At 38.1% G+C, this 22077-nt stretch overlaps 1 protein-coding gene across 6 annotated transcripts in view; it reads right to left on the bottom strand.

Annotated features, from left to right (window-relative positions):
• The window catches only part of SOX5 (SRY-box transcription factor 5), a 1174568-nt gene that overhangs the window by 937286 nt on the left and 215205 nt on the right, over positions 1 to 22077 (bottom strand). For 4 of the 6 annotated variants that reach the window (XM_024991902.2, XM_010805413.4, XM_010805415.4 and 1 more), the window contains exon 3: positions 20895 to 20971. The exons of 1 other annotated variant lie outside the window; for it this stretch is intronic. The gene's annotated coding sequence lies outside the window, so the exon portion shown is untranslated. Of the gene's footprint in view, positions 1 to 20894; positions 20990 to 22077 lie in introns of all 6 variants that reach the window. One more of the 6 variants, XM_010805416.4, reaches the window with a different exon arrangement.

Below are 22077 nucleotides of genomic sequence, written 5' to 3'. Positions count from 1 at the left end.
CCAAAGAATGCTCAAACTACCACACAATTGCAGTCATCTCACACGCTAGTAAAGTAATGCTCAAAATTCTCCCAGCCAGGCTTCAGCAATATGTGAACCGTGAACTTCCTGATGTGCAAGCTAGTTTTAGAAAAAGCAGAGGAACCAGAGATCAAATTGCCAACATCTGCTGAATCATCGAAAAAGCAAGAGAGTTCCAGAAAAGCATCTATTTCTGCTTTATTTACTATGCCAGAGCCTTTGATTGTGTGGATCACAATAAACTGTGGAAAATTCTGAAAGAGATGGGAATACCAGACCACCTGACCTGCCTCTTGAGAAATCTGTATTCAGGTCAGGAAGCAACAGTTAGAACTGGACATGGAACAACAGACTGGTTCCAAATAGGAAAAGGAGTTCGTCAAGGCTGTATATTGTCACCCTGTTTATTTAACTTATATGCAGAGTACATCATGAGAAACGCTGGACTGGAAGAAACACAAGCTGGAATCAAGATTGCCGAGAGAAATATCAATAACCTCAGATATGCAGATGACACCACCCTTATGGCAGAAAGTGAAGAGGAACTCAAAAGCCTCTTGATGAAAGTGAAAGTGGAGAGTGAAAAAGTTGGCTTAAAGCTCAACATTCAGAAAACGAAGATCATGGCATCCACTCCCACCACTTCATGGGAAATAGATGGGGAAACAGTGTCAGATTTTATTTTTCTGGGCTCCAAAATCACTGCAGATGGTGACTACAGCCATGAAATTAAAAGACGCTTGCTCCTTGGAAGGAAAGTTATGACCAACCTAGACAGCATATTCAAAAGCAGAGACATTACTTTGCCAACAAAGGTTCGTCTAGTCAAGGCTATGGTTTTTCCTGTGGTCATGTATGGATGTGAGAGTTAGACTGTGAAGAAGGCTGAGCACCGAAGAATTGATGCATTTGAACTGTGGTGTTGGAGCAGACTCTTGAGAGTCCCTTGGACTGCAAGGAGATCCAACCAGTCCATTCTGAAGGAGATCAGCCCTGGGATTTCTTTGGAAGGAATGATGCTAAAGCTGAAACTCCAGTACTCTGGCCACCTCATGGGAAGAGTTGACTCATTGGAAAAGACTCTGATGCTGGGAGGGATTGGGGGCAGGAGGAGAAGGGGACGACAGAGGATGAGATGGCTGGATGGCATCACTGACTCGATGGACATGAGTCTCAGTGAACTCCGGGAGTTGGTGATGGACAGGGAGGCCTGGCGTGCTGCGATTCATGGGGTCGCAAAGAGTCGGACACGACTGAGCGACTGATCTGATCTGATCTGATACCATTTTACATACCCATAAACATTCCAATTTCTCTACAGCTTTGCTGACACATTATTTTCTGGGTTTTTTTTATAGTAGTCTTCTTAATGAATGTGAGGTGACTCCAAACTTCCTTTCTAGCATATATCTACTTTTTAAAATTTATTCACATTTTAAATTTCTTACTGAGACAGTTTTTGAGATATAATTGCCAAAGAAGATTAAGATGTTGATCCAAAAGATGTGATAGATTCTTTCTCAAATGTTTCTGGTATAGTCTATCATTAAAATAGAAAGCAGAGTCGATTAAACTTGAATACTCTGTTCAGCGAGCAGTAGCTTTGCATGTAGAGCTGAAATGGTTCTCAATTATTTTTTCTGCAGAAGCCTTAGAATTTAGTTCAGTCAAACCTGGAGAGGGGTCTATTCTTTCACTCACTTACTCAGACAACTTTTAGTTAACTACTTAACCCTAATTTCCTCATGCAAAAATGGAAATAAAAGAACTCACTTATGGAGTTGGGCTATATATTTGCGCGAATATTAAATGACCATATCTGGGACGTGGAAGGCATTCAAGAAACCATAGATATTATTTTTTATTATACAACTGATTATCCCCTACATTGTTCAGTTAGAAGATCCTTGCACAGAGTCATGAAATTTAAACAGCATCTATTATATCGTTTATAGGGTATGAACTAAATGAAATCTAAAAATTTATAAACTTGTTCATTAAGTCATGATTTCCTGCTTTATAATCTGTATCTCTATTCTTGTTTTAATTACCATTGTATCCCCAGGTCAAGCAAAAGATTTACCACATAAAAGACATACCACCTAAGAGTTAATATCCCTGGCAGTGATCCTAAGTATGTCTCTGGCTAGGATTCCACAAATTGTCCACACTTCTGAGCAGGGTTCTGTGTGGGAATATTCCAGCAACTCCTAGAAAAGAGTTAAGAGATTGAGAGACATCTTGAAGTCTTTCTGTCTAAGAAGTAGTCCCAGATCATTAGCAGTTTATAGAGAAGCACTGAATAAGAGTGGCCTTTTGGTAACTAGGTTGAAAGAACTGCTTAATTTCTTTCCACTATACTTAAAGTATCATTTTTATTGTTATTAAAAATTGCTAATGTCAACTGAATGAACATGTTACCCAGTTCAAAGCAGCCTAAACTGCTGAGGTAAGAAATTATAATGATTAGTTATTAGAGGGAAAACCATTACATGAATGCAATGGGGAGTTACAGAGCAACAAGTAGATAATTTCTGTCTAACTACTGGGTAATTAATGCAGTAAGAAAATAACATGTACATATTGGGAATGAAGAATTATAGATTATTTGCACTTATTTTCTTTCTGTGGCAATTAAATTAACTATCTTTGATTTCTCACCTGTTACCATGGTTATTTTCGGTGATTTGGGTCATTAATGTCTTGAATATAACAGTTACATTAAAATTACAGCTCTTTCAACTTTGCAAAAAGATTCTGAAGCTACTGTGAAAGAGAAAGCTGTTGGCTTACGGAAAAAGAGCTGCCTGTTGAATGAAACTGTTTAATCATCTTAAAGCTAAGAAGTCCCACCCTTTGTTCCTTCATGATTTTCCCTAGTAGCATCACTGAGATTGTGTTCACCTAGGACTGCAATGAATTGGCAGGTGTTCTCGGGAGAGTAAATTCTAACTATGCCTACTTATGCTGTTAATACTTCCTCTCAATAATTAGAATAAGTTCTCTCCACCTCACTCTCAAAAATTCTGGAAAAAATAATATATATTAATTATATGATGAAAAACATATACTGAAACAAAATCAGCCCTTAATTCTCTAAAAATAAATGTGAAAAACAGACTGAGCTCTGGTGGAGCCATAATAACTAGTTCCTGCTCAGGACGTGGAACATTGCCATGAGCTTTCTCTTTAGAACAAATATCCCAGTATTGATGGCTTGGTGCTGACTAGATGTGAGGGAAAATCCTAAAAAAAAGCAAGGCTCTACTTTACTGATTTTAGTCATATGTTCGAGAGTTCTCCTTCACCCACGTCTGGCTGTGCCCTTCACCCCTGGGCTCAGTGGATGTCTCATTCACCCAGGGGGGAGGGGCACAGCCAGAGGTGGGTGACAGAGAACTCTCAAACATATGAGGGACATGACAGGGGCTCCACTTTCTCCAAACACATTTTAGAGAACATGTTATCCTTGAAAAGCAGATAATAATAAATACCCTGGCTTAATTGAACTCCAGGTCTTAAATCTTCTCCAGGAGCTGTCCTCCAATAACCTGGGTGGACAGGTTATATGTGCCAAGACAGGAATCTGACAGTCTGATTCACCACATCAAATCAGAGATTCGTGTACCCTCTGTGGAGCTTTACTTGAATAAACAGAGGAGCCCAGAAAATGGAGTCTTCATTTTCAGTGAAGAAACTGGAGGGGCTTCTTCTCTGCCCATATTTCTTGCACCATACTATGCACAATTTTAGGCCTCATCTCAAGAATGCAGCAACACCTAAAGCAACTGCTTTTACCCTCCTCTTTGACCTCATGCGTGCTAAGTCACTCTCGGAGAAGGCAATGGCACCCCACTCCAGTATTCTTGCCTGGAAGATCCCATGAACAGGGGAGCCTGGTAGGCTGCAGTCCATGGGGTCGTGAACAGTCAGACATGACTGAGCAACTTCACTTTCTCTTTTCACTTTGATGCATTGGAGAAGGAAATGGCAACCCACTCCAGTGTTCTTGCCTGGAGAATCCCAGGGACAGGGGAGCCTGGTGGGCTGCTGTCTATGGGGTCGCACAGAGTTGGACACGACTGAAGTGACTTAGCATCAGGATGCTAAGTCACTTTAGTCATATCTGACCCCTGATCCTATAGACTGTAGTCTGACAGGCTCCTCTGTCCATGGGATTCTCCAGGCAAGAATTCTGGAGTGGGTTTCCATGCCCTCCTCCAGCATATCTTCCCGACTGAGGGACTGAATCAGAATCTCTTATGCTTCCTGCATTGGTATGCAGATTTTTTACCACTAGCATCCTCTTTGATCTCAGGAGAGTAGAGAAAAGGGTTGAAGCCAGGCCTTGAGATATTGCTGGAACAGAGAGTGAGATATGGTGGCAGGCTGAGAGATTATCATGCCTTACTGTGGAAAGGAACATTGTAAGAAAAATGATAATGCTCTACATATACCTGTAGAACTGGAAAGAGTATATATGGGAAGAGGGTAAGTGCTTTTGCATAAGTGAACACTTTTCTCCTGTGGATTCATTTATTCTTTTACACAACAAATATTTCTTAAGAACGTACTACCTGCTACACACTGTTCAGCAAGTTAGGAAATCAGCAGTGAACAAAATAGTCAAGGTCCTTACTCTTATCAACTCTACAGTCTCACAGATGAAAATAAAATTAGCCAAACCATTGTATTAATGGGGCTGGTGCACTGGGACGACCCAGAGGGATGGTACGGGGAGGGAGGAGGGAGGAGGGTTCAGGATGGGGAACACGTGTACACCTGTGGCAGATGCATGTTGATGTATGGCAAAACTAATACAATATTGTAAAGTTAAAAAATAAAATTAAATTAAATTAAAAAAATATATCAATTATAAACTGTAAAGATGTTCTGAGAAAACATTTAGGATACCCAAGCTTAGGATATCCAAAGTAAGTGAATTATTCTATACAAGCATATAACAGACAGAATGATCATATCTGGAACATCAGAAAATACACTCCTCAACAAATGTCATTTTAGCTGATCTGAAAAATATGAGTCAGAAGTGAAGAGCTTCATAAACAGATAGAAAGGAAACTCAATGACCCAAAGATGAGAAGGGAGAGCACCATGGGTATGAAAATGAAGGATGGCCATTCTGTTGAGAGTGCAGAAAGTAAGGAAGAGAAGGAGAGACTAGATCATATAGAGCCTTGCAGGCCAGTGTAAAATTGTGGTCTTTATCCTAAGCACAAGAAAGCCATTGATAGGTCTGCACAAGGGAAGACTTACAACTGTATTTGCATTTTTAGTCTCTTTGCAGGTACTGAGTACCGACTAGAACAAAGATGGCAAGAATGGTGAAGGAAGATTCTCAACTGGGAGGTTACTGCAGAACCAGGAAAGATGGCATCTTGGCCCAGGATGGATGGTGGTGGACATATTAATAAAAAGAAGCTGATGGATGAACAATTAGGCATAAAATTAACCTCGGATATCCAAAGTAAGAGGGAGGGTGACTCTTGGTGTCTGGCTAACACAACAAGATGTGGATGGTGTCATTTGTTAAGATGAGGAGCATCAGTGAAGAATCAAGTTTGGGTGGATGAAGAGGAGTTCAGTCTTGCCTTTGAAGGTCTAAAGGACACAGAGGATTTTTTTTTTTTCATTTTCATGATTGATATCATGAAAACAAAGGTCTAATCAAAAACTCATAAATCAAACTCAGGGTGAGAGAGGAGAATCTCTGACTTTGTCTTATTGTTTGCTTGTGAGTATGTGTGCTTAGTCACTCAGTTGTGTCCAACTCTCTGCAACACCATAGACTGTAGCCCACTAGGCTCCTCTGCCCATGGGGTTTTTCAGGCAAGAATCCTGAAGTGGGTTGCCATTTCCTCCTCCAGTGGATCTTCCCAACCCAGGTATTGAACCTGCGTCTCCTGGAGCTCCTGCATTGCAGGCAGATTCTTTACTGCTGGGCCATTGAGGAAAAGTATTGTTTGCTTACTTTTATTAACTTTAAAAATAAAAACTAATAACTCTATGTCTGTTACTTTAATTTGGTTTTTAAGCTTAAAATTTTTTAAAGCTTCCTTCATGTAATGCAGTTACAGGACTTTTAGGCTGGAGAAGACCATATATTAATAAACGGTATCAGTCAAAAAACATGGTCCCTCAAAGCTTGCAATTTACTCAGTGAGTGAATGATAATGTTAGAAAGCAGCCAGAAGTCTAGTGAGAACCAGAGAAGCTTTCTTCCTCTGACAGGGACAGTGTGGCTCCTAGCCTGGCTGACAGCCCCCATCACCAGGGGGGTGGGTATTGGGAGCAGGGGAAGAATCTTATACACACACACGCTTGTCCCCCACTCCTGAGCTTTTCCAATCAACCTGAAGTGACCCAAGGGTCTGTACTTTTAAATGCCTTCCAAGTGACTTGATGATTGACCAGATTCAGTTTGGCAACCCACTCCAGTGTTCTTGCCTGGAGAATCCCAGGGACAGGGGAGCCTGGTGGGCTGCTGTCTATGGGGTCACACAGTCGGACACGACTGAAGTGACTTAGCAGCAGTACCCCATAAATATACCAGGTATCCCATACCAGCTCTCCTTGGGGCTTCTCACGTGGCACTAGTGATAAAGAACTCACCTGCCAATGCAGGAGACACAAGAGACACCAGTTCAATCTCTGAGTCACGAAGATCCCCTGGAGGAGGGCATGGCAACTCACTCCATTGTTCTTGCCAGGAAAATCCCATGAACAGAGGAACCGGACGGGCTATAGTTCATGGGGTCACAAAGAGTAGGACATGAATGAAGCAGCTTAGCACACGTACATACACCAGCTTTCCTTAGGCCATTTTATAAGATTTAAAAAAAACAAATGGATATTTATAAGATATTTTAAAAAACATTTATAAGATATTTAAAAAACAAATTGCTTTTTTCCCCTAAGTAAATGCTTCCAGTTTAGTAAGGCAACTAAAAGTGTTCATTATGAAAAGTATTCATCACTGGAGTGAACTCCAAGATTTTAAATTCATTTTGAGGTACATGTGAATGATAAGAGGCTTCTTCATTTCTGTGGAAAAATAAATTATTTCCAGTACAAAAAATGATCCAATATAAATATCTCCCTTTTATAAAATAATAATCCCTTAGCTGTATTAAGAAGACTCTTCTAGAAGCTTAAAATAGTTCAATACTCCTAAGAGTAAATGTCTAATTTTGGTATTTTACTTTAAGTGTTTGAGTTTTTTTTTCCTTTTAATAAAGATACAGTAGGGCCAAATCAGGTCCAATTTATTCTTTGAGGATTATAAAACACTCAAAAGTATAAAAAAGGGATATTTTGTAGGCAAGAATGAACACTCATGAATACCAGATTTTATAAACAATACAAATGATAGTAACTTGGAAAACTGAGCAAAATTCAACGACGACAACCAGTATAACAGAAAACAATCCCTTAGGTATTGATAATCATCCTAGACTTTGGTGAAAGGAGTCATAAAAATCAAAGTTAAGTGGAGCAGTTACACAGGACTTGGAGGATCGCGTGAGCAGGGCGTGGGGATTGTAGGTAGGGACTGGCACGTCTGGCTTTAGGAGAGAGATGAATATGGTGAGCTATTTTCGTCTGACTGACCATTATGCCACAGAAACATGCAAATGCTTTCCTGGTTTCTTTCTCTTCAGATTCCATTGTACCTTTGTTTCTCTCTGTTCCTCCTCCTCCCTCTCTCTCTCCTTCTCTCTTGGTGGCCATTAACTATACTGACAGTTTGACAGGCTGAAATAAGGAAATAAAACACTTAAACATTGTTTCCTGATGTATGCATTCATCTCTCCTGCCAAACACAGATATTGAGGAGATACTTCACTCCTCCTGTCAGCTTACTAAATTACACCCCAGCTTGTAGGTCTCTCAATCTCAGTGAAGCTCCCTTCCTTCCAGAAGAATATGCAAGAGCTTCCGTCTTTTCGCCGAAATCCTTTCCTTTATCATTTTTAATAGTGAATTTTCCTAAGCTCTGCGTTGGATCTCTGTAAGGGGCTGATTATCTTCCTACTTTTTAAAAGCTGGCAGGGTTCAGTTTTATTTTTTAGAGCGCTTTCACTTAAGCAAGGGCAAATGGATCCTGAACCTGGTTAAAGGTTTCTTTCTCAGAACCAACCAAGAGTTCCAACTTTTTAAAACTAGGTACTCATTAACCTAACACTGATTTAACACTAATTCTCTTGCCAGGTCCAGTGACAGAAAGAAGGCTGATCAGGCTTCTGACATCCCCAAAACATGCCCGACCACAAATAATAGAAGCTTCTGCCATTATTATTTGCATGGGGCAACTAGATTTTTCTGTTCAGCAAACTTTGAAAACCTTACAAATTAATAATTAACTTCTTCCAGAGGTGGCTGTTGTAGATTAAATTTTGAGAGAATAGTAGCTAAGAGGGAGGCATTAAAGGAGAGAAAAAGATTTTCAATTGGTTATTCACCTCTTTTTCATCACCATTAACATGAAGAAGAAATTTCAAGGTGAAATATTCAAGAATTTGAAACAAAAAGAATAATAGAAGTTAACCTCTAAGACTTTTTATTTGCTTCATTCTTTTAACTGCATTTATCCAGTACCTACTCTATGCAGTGCTCAAGTATATATTCTCTGAAAGATGCTGAGGACAATCCCACATCTCCTGTCTGGTTCCTAAGATACTTGCAGTCTAGAAGAGATGCCACACTTGTAAGTAAGTAGAACACAGGTGGAAACTATTCCCAAGTGGAGCTAGAAATAAAATGTGATGGAAATCAAAGAACGAAGAAAGCAGCCCTGCCCCCACCACCCACACTGAGAAATTCACAATACAGTCTCCCTAAAAGATCAAAACATTTCCTCTACAAGACTTACACATTTTACTGTAATTCCTTGTCTTTTTGTTGCTGTTGTCGTTATGTATGTTGTCTGTTAGGCCATAAAATCTGTGAGGCCTTGTGCTTTGTCTAGTCTGTTCATGAATGTATTTTCAAGAACCCAGTAAGCTGCAAGTAATGTGTTCCCAATGAATATCTGTTGAATGGGTAAGTGAGTCATCCTGTGATAATAAATAGTGAATGAATCTGAATCTTCTAAGGAAGATTTTCTGAATTTCTGATTGATATTAATTCCCTATCTTATTGAAGATCACCAATACGACAGAAGACTTGTGTAAAGTTGCTGGACACTCCAGTGATCATAGATACCATATATAATTAGCACAACTGCCAAAACAACCATGACCAAATGACAATTTTCGTAGAGCTAACAGGCCTCCTTTTACTTACAAGGCCCCTCTTTTGCAATATGACCACCTTCAGTGATTACAGGATTAATCACAGAGGTGAGTAAATCTCTCTGCAGCGTTTCTTTCTCCTCTTTGCTTCATATTTTTCCCAAGAAATAATACTTTCAAAAATAGCCTTGCACCATCTTCCAAGAATTGTAATCTAGTTATTGCTAGTATAAATTATCCATAGAAGTGAAAGGTTACTATAGTAAAGATTATAAAAATGTAAAGATAAGTTACTCAGAAAATCCACTTGCAGAATAGCTTCACCAGATAAGATTAAATTATTTTACAATAAACTATTTGGTATCCAAATCATTTTGCTTTATCAAAAGTTATCTGAAATATTAGCTACTATTCATTAAGCATTTATTTATAAGCAAAACACATGGTGCTACATGAATATTTCTTCACTAAAGCCCCACAATTACCTTATAAAAGAGAAATTTTATCCCCACATCACAGATAAAGAAATTGAGGCACTGAAAGATTACTCTGAAAGTTGAGGAATCCAAGTCCACCCTGCTCTGAAACTCCAACAAATCATTTATATTCTTTGCTCAGCACTCGTTATATAATGCAGTGATTGTGTTTATTTTGGCTTAAAATTCACAAATATTTCACAAGAAAATTCTTCTCAGTAGTGGTCATAACTTAGCACTTTCGAGTTAGTATCACATGCAAAATTCAAACTTAGTTACCTGGCTTGAAAAAATATACAAATTATAGCATTTGCTATCTCATGATAAAGTCTTAAATGTCTGATTCAAAAATGCCATTGCGATTATAAGGTGGCAAATTATGCATGAGACTGGTGGGGGCGAAGCTCTGAGAACTGGGTCTTGCACGGGTTTCATGGGTAAATTAGGACATATGCAATAGGATTTTTGGACTGATTTCTCCTACGTGCCTCTTGTCTTGTCTTCTCCCACTGTTTTCTCAAATGTCTTGGCAACATATTAATATATTACCCTTTAAAATGTTAGAAAGAGTACTTTGGGGAAAATTACTCTTCTTGTTCTTCCTTAACCATATATCTGGGGTGAGATATGAATAATTCTGATCCCCAAAATTGCACTCTTTCTATTATAATATATTGCCTGCCAGTAATTTATTCTGGTTTTAAGAGTCAAAAGAAATTCCGTTTTTGCCATACTCCAAAACGCTTTTCTAAATTTAATTCATATATTTGATCAAGGGATTAAAAAAAGGCTAAAATTTTTGTCCTCAATCTCTAAAACACCAAAATGATTCTATGCATATCCTACCCTTGACCAAAAAAGACATCTGAAAGGCATTGAAACAAAAGGACTATCTCTTTTTACCACACTTACATCTTTCCTCAATTTTATTTTAAAAATATTTACTCATAATAACACTAGATCTTTATATCATATAATATGAAAAACAAAAGTAGGAGAGTGAAAAATAGAACTAGTAGAATTGCAGGGACAAGAAAAAGAAGGAAGAGAAAAAAGAGAAGAAAGAGGATATTGAATAAATAAGAGGAGAAAGATTCTTTTTGTTTTGTCCACATCTTTTGGTAAAGTTAGAGGTTTGCTTTAAAATAAAATAGTTTCTTTCAATGCTCAATGACATTTTATTTCTAGGTAACTTCCTTCTGAAATAGGTTAATTACAGAGGCAATTAGTCTAGCACACACAGGATGTCACTATTCCCTTATATAAATAGAATTGGCACGCATGTTTCAGGCAGAGAAAAATATCTGTAAAGACCAGATTTCAAAATGTAATAGAATTTTGTGCTATTTTGCCAGTTTGGGTTAAATTTTCCTATTGTCATCATCCTTATTTACTGAACAGCCTTTATGTTTTATTATCATCACAGAAGCTCTCTATGTAAGTAGGAAGGTCTACTCAAATCATAAAGAAAAAAATCCAAAATGAAAAAGTATTATGACATACAGTAACTGAACAGGAATAAGTAAGGTCTTATTAGCAAGGCAAATATAGATAGGAAAGAGGGAGCTGGAACTGAAAAAGCTAATTCTATATTAGTTTAAACAAATGTTCTAACCTATGCAGTCTCCTAGGTTTTTTGTACAATGACTTTATTTTACATATTCAGACTTTGGAAATTAGTAACTAGCATCCTTCTGACAACCAAAGGCATAGTACAAGAGCTTTGCTAAAAGCTGAATATATGTAGCGCTGGGTATCATGATCCAGTCCGGGGACACATGGAATTCACAGGAAAAGTTGTTAAATCATTAATAATGGCATCCATTTTAGCCTGAAACTCCTAACTACTGATTATTGCTTGCCTATTTATCAAAACCAAAATGATAAAGTGCTCTTCAAAAGAATAAATTGCCATATCTAGTACTAAATACATATTCATAGAGGGCACTTTGTCCTTCTTGATGGTGGCTACCCAGGATGACAAAACTGCAAGACACTGATGACACGCTAACATCTATGGTTCATTAGCTCCCCGTTTACGGCAGTAACAGTGAAAGCAAGGTCTTTGGGGCAGATCCTCATATTAATCAATACATTCCTCTCTCTTCTATGACCATAAAGTATTATCCTCGGTTTGAGCAGCTGTCTCAAATAAGGTTTGCTATGGGTCACAACAGTGTCTGAGAGAGATACATAGTGACCATGCACTCAAATTTTATTTCCTAATAATGATGGTTACCTTGCATTCGTCTCATGCACAAAGCACTGCATACTGCCTACAAATAAACCTAGGAGAGTATGTGCTTCAGCCATGGGGTTACTCCATGGCTGGGGTTAACCCATGGCATGGGGTTACTCCATGGCTGGGGTTAACCCATGGCATGGGGTTACTCCATGGCTGGGGTTAACCCATGGCATGGGGTTAAGCCATGGGGTTTAAAAATTGGCGCCACCTCTTACAAGCTGTTGAGTCATAGTAAGTTACTCAATTTCTCTCAATTCCCTCAGCTGAAAAATGAGTATGCGAGTACCTACTTAACGAGGTACTTAGGAAGCTTAAATTAGATACTACATGCAAAGATCAAGAACAAAATCTGGCAAAATGAAAAGTCCTCAGTAAATGATAGTTATTATAACATTCTGTAACTTATAAAAAGTGATGGAGTTTTTCTGACTTTTATATCTGTGTGTGCATATTTAAATCAGAAAAGCTTGCATTTAAATTTAAGCTCTTGTAAGAAAATGCAGACTTTTCATTGGTGGTGAAAGTCTACAGGATAAGTTAACTGAGGTTTATAAAGCCTTCTATCAGCAATAGCATCATCCCCTCGGCTAGTCTGTACAGCAGTCTCTTTGGGGTTTCAATCTGGCTTACCTGAGTATATTGCAGCAGCACGGCAGACACAGGCTTTCTTCTACAATGAGTCCAAGACTACCACTGATGACGTAGGGATGGGCAGGGGATGAAGTGATCTCCCTTCCAGAAGGTGAACGGTGGCACCAAGAACTTCTTAAAAGAACTTTTTTTGGTAAAAGATCATTGGCTTTACTGCTTCTATCTGACCTTTCTGCCCTATTTCCCCAGGGAGTTTGCTAGTGGGTGGGTAAGGGTAAGTCAGCTTTGCAGCTAAGCCAGCTAGGCAAATAAGTTGTTTTGACTATAGTGCCTACAAATATAGAGATACGTGCATACGTATATTCTTTCCATGCATGCACCAGGATAGCTCCAGAAAGTATGATAATTCAAAGTATATTACAGAGATTAGAGAGAAACATATTAGAACGTTTCCTTCTCCATAACAACTAAATAAATCATGTTTGTTATTACAAGTCACACACACCCACACGTACACAGTGGTTTCAAGTCTCAAAATCTTTCACTTGGGGATTGCCTGATGAGACTGAGTCCTTTTGGGCAGGAGAGGAACCTCTAGGTTTTAAAATTACTGCTCTTGTATCAATATTTTTCAGCTACTGTAACAGGCTGATTTGGACTGACTTTATGGGTAACCAGATCAATCGTGTAGACATTAATACTTATGAGGGCATGTGGAAAGGGAATCAGCCAAAACAGCCTATGAAATGGACTATAAAATCACCGTCAGAATGGACATTATCAACACAATAGAATTCTTCACAGCCCAGTTCTTCTTTACACAAACGAGGGCATAGAACAATTCAAATCAGCTCTGATGCCAGAACTGTGTGATCAGGTAGCGTTAATAACCAGGAGTAGCAGAAAATTGCCGTGAATCTGGCTGGTCAGTTATATGAGTTACTCTTTCCTTCTAACTCAGCATTTTAGATGACTTTGGTATTTAGCAATTAGTTGGACCTAATATGACCAATTATTCTGAGACATTTTTCAAATTCTTTAGGATCTCAGAAAATCACAGCAAGTTATCAAGGTGAAAAAATAAGGGCTATTAATATAACAGCATTATACACATAATAAAATGTCCTGCTCTACCAGTAAAACCAGATGATTTGCAAAACTCCATTCCTCACATAAATGCAAAAAATGTAATTAAATACTATTAATTCTATTGTGCCAAGTCACTTCAGTCATGCCCAACTTTGTGCAACCCTATGGACTGTAGCCAGCCAGGCTCCTCTGTCCATGGGATTCTCCAGGCAAGAATACTAGAGTGGGTTGCCATGCCCTCCTCCAGGAGATCTTCCCAACCCAGGGATCAAATTGATGTCTCTTATGTCTCCTGCATTGGCAGGCAGGTTCTTTACCACTTAGTACCACCACATCATATACATATATTATTACAAAAGTATACACATGCAAATAGTTTCTATTCTATTCTTACCTTTATCTTTACCTAATACTATCTAAATATTGAAAAATTCACCTGTGAAATGATGTCTACCTAAATTTTCTGAGTTAGTTTTACTAATTCTTTTCTGCTATTTGCTCTGCTTTTTCCCCTTCTCTCTCTCGTTTCTTGATTTTACTGGGCAAAAATTAGTTATAATTTAGCCTCTTTTTTTTTTTTTTTTTTGCTACATACAGTTTCACTTTCCCCTCTCACTCCTTATTTTTTCTGCCATCACTCCTGGAAGATAGCCATAAGCCACGCTGGAGAAATGCCAGGGTGTCCTGATCTTGCACGGTTTGAGTGCCTCCGTGTATATCTCAGCGAGGCTTATCCAAGTCACCACTTACAATATTGAGTAGAAAGTGCAGGTTGGAATAGTCAGCATTTATAAGTCAGCTGGTTACATGATACAAAAATATATAGCCAACTTCAGAATTTATAGCAATAACATTTATGTATCGTGTTACTCCTAGAACAATCCAATTTATAAAGTGCCTATTGTGTATACATAAGGAACAATCATAAATCATTTACATTAAACAGTGTCAACTAGCAAAACATGACTTTCCCCCTAAATTCTGCACACTGAGATTAATGAGGTTTTTGAAAGGAAGCACACTAAAAAAAAAAGAAAGAAAGAAAGAAAAAAAAATCCAACCAACTCTGATTCATCTTAGGCAGATAACATACCCATATAAAGGAGCAGGTGTCTGTAGTATGATTTAGAAGACCTATGGAACATCTCTGGAAAATATTAACCTTCTCTGAAGTAGAGAGCCGTCCATGAACTGAGCTAGAAACGTGGCAAGAAACCAAGTCCGTCATCAACCTCAAGCTTTCTTTTATTTCCTTCTCAGTAAAGAATGGAATTACAACAAATAAACAGAGAACACTTCAGGCCCTATTTGACCAGTTGTCTGACATGTTTTCATCTACAGGCATTTTGAGAAAACCTGAGAGAAAGCATGTAGATTACCTGCTTTGTCTCTTTCACTCCTAGTTGGAGAAAAATTCCTATCAGTGACGAAAGCAATCAAGAGTCCTAAAGTGAAAAGCAAATATGTATGCAGATTTTTCTCCCTCTGTTCACTCCCTAGCTTATCCCCTTCAGACAAGCAGTCTACAGATATCTATACTTTGGGGTCTTGAATTAAAACCCATTCCTTCTCTCTAAAAAGCCCTTCAAATAAATAATATGGAATGTTTTGACTGTTCACAACTGTAAAAGTATTTAATCTTAACTGAAACCTCATACCTACACAACTGAATTGGACATTATATAAGAAAAACACAATTTGAATTTCTCTTGCAGAAATTTGCTTCTCTATCTTCCGTCTTTTGTAAAGATTACAGGAGTTATATTTTATTCCTGCCTTAACTCACAACCTTAAAAATAACCATTGATTTGTTTTAGCCAAAATGGAAGAGTAACACTTGTATTAAATGTAAAAATGTTTATTTCTTTAGAAAAAAACTTCATTTCTCCAAATCTATTAATGACTAATTTCCCTATAATTAAAACGAAAACTGAATCTGAAAAACAGAGACAAATGTATAGCCAGAAAATCTATAAACTAGTTTTCACTGAATGAACTACCTGCCGTTTCCTGTTCACAGATAATTGACACTGTGTAGATAGGCTGTAATCCAGAAAGCAAAGCAAAACAAAAACCATACAGAGAGAGAGAGAGAGTGGTAACTGATCTACAAGCTTCTGAATTGAAATAAGAACTGATGGTAAACTGAGGTTTCCAGGAGAAGGGTTTTAAAAATAACATGCTAATCTGGAAAGGCAGATACACTATGGCCTTTGTAGAAAGATTCTGAAAACTGGGCACCCTCCCAAACAGCTGTATTTCACTAGTATTAATTGGTAGGGGAAAATATAATGCATTTCTTCACGACTGAGAGTATTCAACTTAACAAGGAGCAGTGACAACTCACTTCAGTCATAAGCAGATTTCAGTTAAAAGCTTATCCATTCATGAGGAAGGGTGTTCAAACTTCAGAGGGTTCTGCTTGTGTAAAGAGACAAAAGGGAAGACAGAGAACTTTTCTTCAGTTAACATGTTTATTCTCTAAAATTATCTGGTGATCTCGGAATTCTTTCCTATTTTTGATTCACTTGAGAAGAAAAACTCTTGTGCTCAGTGAAGCAATTTTAAAATCCCAGGCTAACCCCTTCTTCTTGTCAATACACTGAGAAAACTATGTAAAAATAAAGCATAATTATGTCTCCCATCTGGGTGGCTGCCACTGTAGTTCTCTGCATTCTAACAAGTTGTTTTCTTCCCAATATTAATGAAAAGTAGACAATGATTACGTAAGCATTTTTAAAGTACTAGTGTGTCCTATGATTGACCTACCTATATTTTCCACCCGTTCTCTCTAGATTTTTCTAATAAAATAAATTTTAAGGAAATAACTGACACTTCACCAAGATGTTTTAAAAAATATGACTAGAAAGAAAAGAAATCAGCAACTCAAAAGGATTTGGGGTCAATTATCAAAAAAAAAATTTCCTTTACAAATTACTTTCATAGACCTGGTTAACATTTTTCAACTGAACTGACTATACTGAAAGGATTTACAATACATGTAAATAAAGATGCCGAAAACAATAAAAACTGTTGATTCAACATTGAAAATGTTCTTTTTTCTCTAATGGAAACCTAACATTGCCAGTAGGAAGTTCTTAACTTGAGTAAAAGACTTTTCCTCTTCTCCTTATACAAAATAATAGCTAAAGAAATAGCTTCAGGCTGATCTACTACATTCCCACTTTAGCTAATAAGAAAATATAACTTCTTTTCCATTTTTAACTTGAAAACATCATTTAAACAATTAGCTAAGGATGAGAAATGCTGGGCTGGAAGAAGCACAAGATGGAATCAAGATTGCTGGGAGAAATATCAATAACCTCAGATATTCAGATGGCACCACCCTTATGGCAGAAAGTGAAGAGGAACTAAAAAGCCTCTTGATGAAAGTGAAAGAGGAGAGTGAAAAAGTTGGCTTAAAGCTCAACATTCAGAAAACAAAGATCATGGCATCTGGTCCATCACTTCATGGGAAATAGATGGGAAACAGTGGAAACAGTGTCAGACTTTATTTTTGAGGGCTCCAAAATCACTGCAGATGGTGATTGCAGCCATGAAATTAAAAGACGCTAACTCCTTGGAAGGAAAGTTATGACCAACCTAGATAGCATATTCAAAATCAGAGACATTACTTTGTCAACAAAGGTCCGTCTAGTCAAGGCTATGGTTTTTCCTGTGGTCATGTATGGATGTGAGAGTTGGACTGTGAAGAAAGCTGAGCACCGAAGAATTGATGCTTTTGAACTGTGGTGTTGGAGAAGACTCTTGAGAGACCCTTGGACTGTAAGGAGATCCAACCAGTCCATTCTAAAGGAGATCAGTCCTGGGTGTTCTTTGGAAGGAATGATGCTAAAGCTGAAACTCCAATACTTTGGCCACCTCATGCGAACAGTTGACTCATTGGAAAAGACTCTGATGCTGGGAGGGACTGGGGGCAGGAGGAGAAGGGGACGACAGAGGATGAGATGGCTGGATGGCATCACTGACTCGATGGACATGAGTTTGGGTGAACTCCAGGAGTTGGTGATGGACAGGGAGGCCTGGCATGCTGCAATTCACAGGGTTGCAAAGAGCTGGACACAACTGAGCGACTGAACTGAATTGAGTATACACAAAATTAAATTTTGTTCCTTTATTCAGGAAATGCCAGAAACAACAAATTTTCCTATACGACTATGGATATCAATGTTGGGTTTTGAGGGGTATTTTGGTTCTAAACAGAGAAGGCAATGACACCCCACTCCAGTACTCTTGCCTGGCAAATCCCATGGACGGAGGGCCTGGTGGGCTGTAGTCCACGGGGTCGCTAAGAGTCAGACACGATTGAGCAACTTCACTTTGGTTCTAAAAGGTATTGATTCAATGTCACTTTCAGAATATCTTAACCTGGAGTCTATATATTGCTATTAAATCTATAGGTTTTGGGAATTATATGTAAAATTTCATGTAATTATATGAATTATATGTAAAATATACACATCATTGTGATTTTTCCTACAGCCAACCATTCTTTTTGACTACCTAGCATCCATGCACCCTCTTTCTGTGAACAGGACCCCATTTTCCTCTGTAATTCAACCTTAATGGCTAATTCATGGAAAATGATGAAGCTGACTGTATCTCCTCCTCCAAGAGAGATGATGATGTTGTTTAGAGGCTAAGTCGTTTCTGACTCTGTAACCCCATGGACTGTAACCCAGCAGGCTCCTCTGTCCATGGGATTCTCCCAACAAGAATACTGGAGTGGTTGTCATTTCCTTCTCCAGGGGATCTTCCCAATCCAGGGATCGGATTGGGAAGATCCCCATTGGCAGGCAGATTCTTTACCCCTGAGCCACCAGGGAAGCCCAACAGAGATGCATAGGATTACTGTGTCATCTAACCAACGCAAATTAGTACAAACAGATTTTGATAGGTCTTCTGGGAAAAAGTCTCTCTTTTTCCTGTTTGATCTGAAGCCTGCGAGGATGTTATAGCTGAAGCTATGCTGCTGCCACCATCCTGCTACCAAATGAAGCCAGAGACTGGGGCTACACTAGTGGAAGGTCAGAGATAGAGAAAACATGAGTCTTGTTTACAGTATTTTAATCCAGAAGTTAGTTCTGTGCCTATATTTTCTTTCATTTCTTTAGGAAACACAATAATTTATTTTTTAACTATGAAAGTGTGGTAACATATTTATAAATAGATTTTCTATACTTTAATAAATAACACACACACATGCACATTCATACCATCTCACTCCACATATTAGCATAGCTGACTTCTTCAACTTAAATGTTACTGGCCTTTTCTGACCTTTTCAACCTAAGGTAAATTCCCCGCTCTGTCTTCTTCATTCTGTTCATCCTACCTGTCAAACACCTATTGTCATATACCTAACTATTGTCATATACCATATATGTGCCATATACTAGTTCTAATTCTGGTACACAGGAATTCGGTCAGTTTTCCAGTCCTTTTTCAGTCAAAGTTTGCACAGTGCAAGATTACTTCTCAGGAGATGGAGACAGGGAGAGAAAAAAGAGAGAGACAGAGAGAGAGAGACAGACTGAGAGAGACAGACAGACAGAGACACACAGACAGTGAGGGAACAAGGGGAACAAGATTTTAAAAACTGAAGGTTCAAGTAGAGAGCCATCTAGTAATTTTCATCAATGATGGAACAAATCAAAATTCTGATTACACACATACAAGAAAATACATTTAAGCAAATATCTATAGCATAGATCAGGAGGAAAAGATTTTCATGCATTTTGATCTCCATTTCAACCAAACTTAGCTGACATAATTATGGAGCCCCTCAAAGTAACTGCTGGGGTTTAGCTGGGGTTTACCACTTCCTTTGAATTGGCTCTATAAATGCCAAGAGTGAGTATTTTAGATTAAATGAATAGATTAATAAACATCTTTGGCATATCCATTATTAAGGTTGATTTATGTTCTCTTGCCAGCAGTAATTCAAGAAAACGCCATGCTATTCAAAAGACACTGCACATCATTCTCACTACTTTGCCAACGTTATGACACCATGCGAGTGCGACAATATCTATATTCTTTCACCGAACTAAGTATACACAAAAGCTGATAGATATTAAACCACTTAAAGTTTGCATGGGCATCAGCACAGGAACCACTCATATTTATAACTCTGATAAATGGCCTTTCATTTATAAATTTATAGTGTATCCATAATTTCTTTAGGGAACCAAGAGGTTCATTCAAAAAATTGCCACAACATTTATCTATCTAACGATGATAGATATGGTTTATGAAATTAAATGCTTTTAAAAATTAAAATGATATTGCTAAGAAAAAGGACATGTTCTTTTCTGGTTTGCTTACATTTTTAGATGATCACAACTGCGCTCTCAGCACTTACAATATTTAATCTAAATAGAATATTAATATATTTATTAAATACACCCAAATATATTGTTGTTAGGATTGTGAGGCATCAGTATGAACTACTGGGCATCAAGTTCACTTAAATTTATTATTTTATTTTCTAATGCCATTCCTCTGCAGTAACCTTATGAAATATATAAAGTATCATTAGAATATAATATTTCTTATTTAGATTTAGTACTAATTACTAATTACTGTATTTAGTTTTTCAGAACTACTCCCAGCAAACTTCATGGCTTATTGTAAGCATAGACTATTAAAACTATAACACATAAAATTACTTAAATAAAATGTATATTTGCCAAACATCAATGTTAACTAAATAAGGAGTCCTATTTTTAATCCCAATATACACTTTGTTCAGTCGGAGAAATCAATGAAGGAGAAGATGAAAGATAACAATTAGCACTAAAGTAACCAAGAGAAAAACAGAGTAGTCAAGGTTCTAAGTGCAAAAAGGCAATGTACCTCGTACTACTTGTGATTCATTTGTCATCATTTACTACCATGAGTAAGTAACACACACAAATCTCTGCTTTGGTTTTTTCTAGAGTCATTTGCTTCTTTTTAATCTATCCTATTATTATAGAATCTACCAAAGAGTGAACCTTAATTATTTGATTTGGCTACGTGAACAATAATCTCCAAATTGCAACTTTCTTTAGCATTAGCTCATCCACTCCAAAAAAATTGTTTCAAATGCTTGCAAAATTTCTATGCAACATATTTCTTACATACTGAGTGCTCTGTATTCTGCTTTAAAAACAGATAATAATCAAAATAAGAAAAAACAAGCAGTTTACCTACCCCTGTGGACCGCTAGCTCCTTGTTGGCAGGAACATCCTTATCATCATCTTTGGGTCACAGGTGGCCAGCACAGCACCTGAGATACAATGTATACCTGTAAATGTGTTTGAAATAATTAAATGATACAGTGGTGACTAGAATCCACTTGGATGGTATGAATTCAATAAAGCAACCAACCTATCTACCTAACCTTTTCCTCTATATCCTATATTATTAAAATTTCAATATATAAGAACATTATGAGTATATGAGCAGTATATATTATTAAAGTAGCAGTATGAATGAGCATACATATTTCATGTATATACATATATATGTATGTATGTATGAATGTATATATCCATGAGAGCTGGACTATAAAGAAGGCTGAGTGCCAAAGAATTGATGCTTTTGAACTGTGGTGCTGGAGAAGATTCTTGAGAGTCCCGTGGACTGCAAATAGATCAAACCAGTCAAACCCAAAGGAAATCAGTTCTGAATATTCACTGGAAGGACTGATACTGAAGCTGAAGTTCCAATACTTTGGCCACCTGATGTGAAGAGCTGACTCACTGGAAAAGACTCTTGAGATTGGGAAAGATTAAGGACAGAAGGAGAAGAGGGTATCAGAGGATGAGATGATTGAATGGACATAAACTTGGGCAAACTCCGGGACACGGTGAGGGACACAGAAGCCTGACGTGCTGTAGTCCATGGGGTCACAAAGAGTTGGACACAACTTGGTGACTGAACAACAACATATATTCTTAGGGCTTCCAGGGTGCCTCAGTGGTTAAAGAATCTGCCTGCCAGCTAGGCAGAAGCAGGAGACTCGGGTTAGATCCCTTGGTCAGGAAGATCCCCTGGAGGAGGAAATGGCAACCCAGGCCAATATTCTTGCCTGTAAAATCCTATGGACAAAGAAGCCTGATGAGCTATGGTCCATGGGGCTATAAAGAGTCAGACATGACGGAGTGACTGAAAAAGTGAAAGTGAAAGTGAAAGTCGCTCAGCCCTGTCTGACTTGTTGCAACCCCATGGACTGTAGCCTGCCTGGCTCCTCTGTCCATGGAATTCTCCAGGCAAGAATACTGGAGCAGGTAAGCTGTTCCCTTCTTCAGGGGATCTTCCCAACCCAGGAAACAAACCCAGGTCTCCTGCATTACAGGCAGATCCTTTACTGTTTGAGCCACCAGGGAAATT

Source organism: Bos taurus, chromosome 5, assembly GCF_002263795.3.
Source record: "Bos taurus isolate L1 Dominette 01449 registration number 42190680 breed Hereford chromosome 5, ARS-UCD2.0, whole genome shotgun sequence".
Taxonomy (NCBI): Eukaryota; Metazoa; Chordata; class Mammalia; order Artiodactyla; family Bovidae; genus Bos; species Bos taurus.
This window is presented reverse-complemented; position numbering and strand designations above follow the sequence as displayed.